The following is a 6,077-nucleotide window of genomic DNA, read 5'->3' on the forward strand; positions in this document are numbered from 1 at the left end:
ACAGAATGTTATAAAACCTTCCAGGCTAAAAGGAAATGTCCAAATACTCAGGAAGAAATGAACAACACAAGAAACAATGCATATTTTGGTAAATAGAAATGCCCTTTTAAAAGTCATTCTCTCTCAGCACTTTGCGAGGCCAAGGTGGGCAGATCAGGAGTTCGAGACCAGCCTGGCCAACAGGGCAAAACCCTGTCTCATCTAAAACTACAAAAATTAGCCAGGCATGGTGGGGTGTGCCTGTAATCCCAGCTACACAGGAGGCTGAGGCAGGAGAATCCCTTGAACCCAGGAGGCGGAGGTTGCAGTGAGCTGATATTGTGCCACTGCACTCCAGCCTGGGCGACAGAGTGAGGCTGTGTCTCAAAAAATGAAAATAAAAAGGAAAGTCTGTCTCCAGGAGGGGCAAGATGGCTGATTAGAAGCAGCAGCAGTCTGTGGCACTCATGGAGAGGAAGGAAAAGGGGCAAGTGAATTCAGCAACTTCAACTGAAATATCCGGGTTCTCACATGGGGACGGAATAGATAAGCAGCTCAGACCTATGGAGAACGAAACATGGATTTTCTTCCTTATTATATTAATATTAATTTTCATAAGGTCAAACGAATTTAACATCACCATCTACTTGTTTTCCCCACATCCAAAACACCCTTGTACACCATGTGTATGTAATACATGGTTAATTGAACATAAATAATGTTGTTATGCAGTGCTTTTAGAAACTCAATAATCTTGTTATGTAAATGTTTTTAAATAATTATTTTAAAAAGAAACATTCAACAAAGATTTTTTTTAAAAGCACTGAAATTAGTGTGATACCTACAGGTTTAGAAAAAGTGGACAAAACAATTTGTTTCCAAGATTAAACATATAAACATGTTGACAATTCAGTATTATTTTCTTCTCAAATATGTGAAGACAAGTTATCTGACACCTGTCTTTTGCAAGACACTTCTAGTTTGCAATAGTCTCTTTTGTAATCTTCAGTCTCAACCAAAAAGTATTCATCAAGCTCATTGTGTGTATTAATGTGATTCCATACTAAATGAAAGTTCCTAGTATTACAGTATCTAAGTATTTGGTTATCACTTTAACTGTGATAGCACTCACTAAGATGTCACTAGAAAATAATCCTACGGTACAGAGAATTAGCCATTTCACACAGATGTTTAATGGAATCCTAATCTAGGTAAGCAATGAGATTCGTCATGTTAGCACCCAGTTCCCTTCATGGGAGCTGCTGACTTGAGAAAAAACCAGCTCCTATTCCTGGTGCTTTTCCGTGCTAGCAACATCAAAATAATTATTTTGAGCCAAAATAGTCAAAAGAAATATAAGTATTTATTCACATAATTTTTTAATTGGTATGACAACTATGTGCTAAAATGCACACCAAATTAGAATCAGATGACAATTTACACCATCTGCTAGACCTTCAAATTCTGTCAGACTGCTGTGACCCTCACATGACTATTGACATCCATTTCAGAAAAAGTAAGTGCTTATTTACTATCACTTGTATTAATGACCACTCTAAAGTATTTATTGATAATCAACATTTTTTTTTTTTTTTTTTTCTGAAACAGAGTCTCGCTCTGTTGCCAAGGCTGGAGTGCAGTGGCGCAATCTTGGCTCACTGCAAGCTTCGCCTCCCAGGTTTACGTCATTCTTCTGCCTCAGCCTCCCAGGTACCTGGGACTATAGGCACCTGCCACCACACCTGGCTAATTTTTTTTTTTTTTGTATTTTTAGTAGAGACGGGATTTCACCATGTTAGCCAGGATGGTCTTGAACTCCTGACCTTGTGATCCACCCACCTCAGCCTCCCGAAGTGCTGGGATTACAGGCGTGAGCCACCACGCGCGGCAATCAGCATTTCTAAAGACACCATTTGATTGAAATATAACATTCTCAGAAAAGTGTTAAGTCGTAAGTGTAGAGACCTATAGACTCTCACAAGGTAAACATACACCTCAGCACCACCTACACCATCATTCTTCCTTACCAAAGCCTCCCTTTGTCCCCTTCTAGTCACTGTGTCCCACTACTTTTCCACTGTTGACCATGAACCTCACTTCTACCACTCAAAGCTAATCTTATCCACTGTTGAACTTCATAGAGTGGCTATATTAGAGATACAGACAGAAATGGAAACCCTCTTATGTTGCTGGGGGAAATGTAAAATGGTTCAGCCACTGTGGAAAACAGTGTAGTGGTTCCTCAGAAGTTAAACATACAATTATCATATAGCTAATTAATTCTACTTTTTGGTATAGACCCAGTGAATTCAAAATCGATATTCAAACAAATACAGGTACGTGCAGGTTGATAACAGGGCTATTTATCACAGTAAAATGTTTAAAATGTTAAAAAGAAGTCCAAACATCCATCAACTGATTAACAGATAAACAAACTGTGGTTTATTCATACAGTTAAATATAATTCAGCCACACAAATGGAATAAAACATTGATAACTGCTACAATGTCAAAGATCTTCAGAAGCATTATGCTAAGTAAAATAATCCAGACACAAAATTCATCAGCCAGTGTTAAAATCACAAATATTTTAACCCTAGCAGATTAACTTCCAGTTTGAAGGATGCTAAAAGTTTATCAATATGGTAGGTAATCAATAGATTAAATTATACAGTATTGATATATTTAGGATGTTGAGTCTCCCAATACATGAACATGCTATTTAGTCCTTTAACATATATTATTTATGTTGTAAAGTTTTCTGTGTAGAAATTTAGAACATTTACTTTTAGATTTATGAATTCCAAGATATCTCTATATTCTTTTGCCTTTTATGTATGCATAAGCTTGCATTGTAAATTGACAGTTTTTTTTTTTATTATACTTTAAGTTCTAGGGTACATGTGCATAACATGCAGATTTGTTACATATGTATACTTGTGCCATGTTGGTGTGCTGCACCCATGAACTCATCAGCACCCATCAATTCATCATTTATATCATGTATAACTCCCCAATGCAATCCCTCCCCCCTCCCCATGATAGGCCCCAGTGTGTGATGTTCCCCTTCCCGAGTCCAAGTGATCTCATTGTTCAGTTCCCACCTATGAGTGAGAACATGCGGTGTTTGGTTTTCTCTTCTTGTGACAGTTTGCTAAGAATGATGGTTTCCAGCTGCATCCATGTCCCTACAAAGGATGCAAACTCATCCTTTTTTATGGCTGCATAGTATTCCATGGTGTATATGTGCCACATTTTCTTAATCCAGTCAATTGACAGATTTTTTAAAAAGAGATAATTATTAAATATTTACACATATTATTGATAACTTATTTCTAGATATATCACCAAAATGGGGACTGTGATTAATAATAATGAAAAAAGTTTATACAACCACCAATATCTTTAAAAAATAGAAAAGATGTTGAAATCACTCCTAAAAACTTTATAAAATTAATCAGGAAAGAAGGGAGGGAAAGAAAGGAAAATAAACCCAGCTTGCAACACACTCATCATCGATCACCAGGTCAGCTGCTCTCTGAACTGCTTCCTCATAGTTGTCATGCCTCTTGCCTCAGAATCACATAGACCCTGTAACAAGATTGTAATTCCTTTTAACTGCTCTAGAGATAACTACACGAACATTATAAAACGTTGTTTTCCATTTCAGATATTCCTGCAGATCCTGAATACTGATGAAACTATTGACATCAGTTGTCTGAGGGACCCCAGGAAGAGCTGACTCACCAAAGAGTGCAGTTTCCACATCCTGATTATTTTCCTCGCTTACCCTGACCAATCAACAACCTATATTTTCCAGTCCCTTGCCCTCTATGATCCTCTTAATATTTCCAGCCCAAAACTCCCCAGAGAGATGTATTTAAAGGTGTCCTCCCATCTCCTCACTTGGCACCTTTCAATCATTAAACTTTTTCTCTGCTGCAATCCCTGCTGACTCAATGTAATGGTCTATTCTGTGCAGCAAGTATACAAACTGATTGGTCTATCTCAATGCAATAAATAATGAGCAAGTTGTCATTTACATCACACCACCCACAATATTCTAAATCCATTACTAGAATTTAAGAGACTCAACAATAGTGTAAACTAAGAAAACTCAAAAAATGAAGAAAGGAATTCTAAATGTAATCAAGCTATTAGCTACAGAGTACAATCAAGAATTCTACACTTGATTACATTTCCAACATGAGATTGTGCTACCATATGGTTTTAAATCTGGTGAGTTCAGATAGTTTGTATGTCACTTAAAATGACTTAAACATACATTTGTTTTTCATTTTGAAGGAAAACTGAAGACTAACAATAACCATTATATTCTAGTTAAGTAAGTCTTTTTTTTAGAACATGTGTATTTTCTGAAAACTAGATTGCTTCACAGCATACATTTAAGATAAAACATTTAGTGACACTTTGTCACTAATTTCTTTGAGAGCATCACAATGGACTAGCATAGTTTAGAATTTTAGAACAAGAAGAATCTTTGTGAATGTTTTAGGTGCTTGCTCTTCTCTTCATAATCACTGTGTTTCTCTTGACAACTGAGAAAAGGGAAAAAGGTTGAACTTATATGTTTTGCATCATAACAATTTTGAGAAAAGACATTTAATATCAGGCAGAGATAATCTCTTTTTTATAGAAAGCCAAATATTTAGAAAGCCAATAGCTTGAGACTGATATACATCAAGTATGTAACAAGGAAATATTACATCGATTGTAAATTATCCTGAAGAGTGTGGAATCTTCCCTCTGAGGTTTTCACTGACATGACTCACCCTGCCTTGAACCAGTATATGTACCCATTCCCTTTTCAGTGTCACCACTGCACTTTGTACTTCTGCTCATTTATGCATGTAATAAGTCACAAATCTGTTTACCTGTTTGTTGCTACCAGTGAACTTTGAGCAGCAGGAGGGCAGAGTTCACCTTTTGTATTAGTGCCCTACCATGTATCACAGAACCTGGAACCTAGCTCAACAACTGTTTGTTGAATTCAATGGGACAGCACAGAGAACAATTCCTTTCAGTTTAGTGGGTAGTCAAATTGGAGATGATGAGAAGAAAAGGAATATTCTGCTGCTGTAGCCTCATGAGATGGTTAAGCATTGGAGGTCAAAACACCTCTACTTGCTCAGATACATAATTTATAAAATAAAAAAGAGAAAGTTAGTTATATCCTCAGAGGGATAAAAGGAATGCATATTTTATGAATACCTACCGAGTAATTTAGATGTGAATGCATTTTTGAAAGACCCTTTAGTCAGAGAGCTTTCACTTCGACTGACTGAAATATAAACTCATCAGCGGTTCTGGTTTTCATGAATTAATGACATCTCTTAAACATTAGTAACTAAAAGTATACCACTAGCTTTCCTTTTAGCCGGAATGTGTTTTGGTGCACTGGATATGAAACTAAGCTTACTTCGATTGTGCTAAAGGCATTGATGGTGATAGCAGAAGGTAAATTCAAAGATGGTGTCCTTAGGACTCATTCTCATTCACCCTGTCTTTCAGTGCTGGGTTTTTTTTGAGTGGCTGAACTCTGAGGCAGAAACTCTCTTCCTATTAAGTCCAATCATGTACCAACAATTCCAGACTTACATACTAGTGTCAGTGGAAGAGAGAGACGCTTTGCGACAAACAGATCCACAGAAGTCCTCCAATGGAAGCTTGGCTTCTAGTTGTGCTAGTGGCTCCTCTTGACTTATGAGCCATGGTTAACAGAAGGGAAACTTTGGCTAGCCTTAGTCTATGACCATGGAGGCTAACAGAGGCCCACATCCATGGTACACTAGAAGACAGAGCCTTGAAAAAAACAGGACTCTGTTACTAGCAACATGGATAACAGATGCTTGTATCTAATCAACAGATCAACAGATACTCAGCAATGCGTCCCGCAGAAGGATACAATTAATAAAGAGATCCTGGTCTTTTATTTAAATGTCATCTTGTTAAAATCACAGGCCATGCATGACCCACCCTCCCTCTTCAACAGCTCATGAAACCATCTCTGTGGCTGTATAAATCACCATCGTGTGGATCACTCATGTCTGAATGCATTTGCAAATGAGCTTCCCTTGG

Source organism: Colobus angolensis, unplaced genomic scaffold (assembly GCF_000951035.1).
Source record: "Colobus angolensis palliatus isolate OR3802 unplaced genomic scaffold, Cang.pa_1.0 Scaffold20, whole genome shotgun sequence".
Classification (NCBI taxonomy): Eukaryota; Metazoa; Chordata; class Mammalia; order Primates; family Cercopithecidae; genus Colobus; species Colobus angolensis.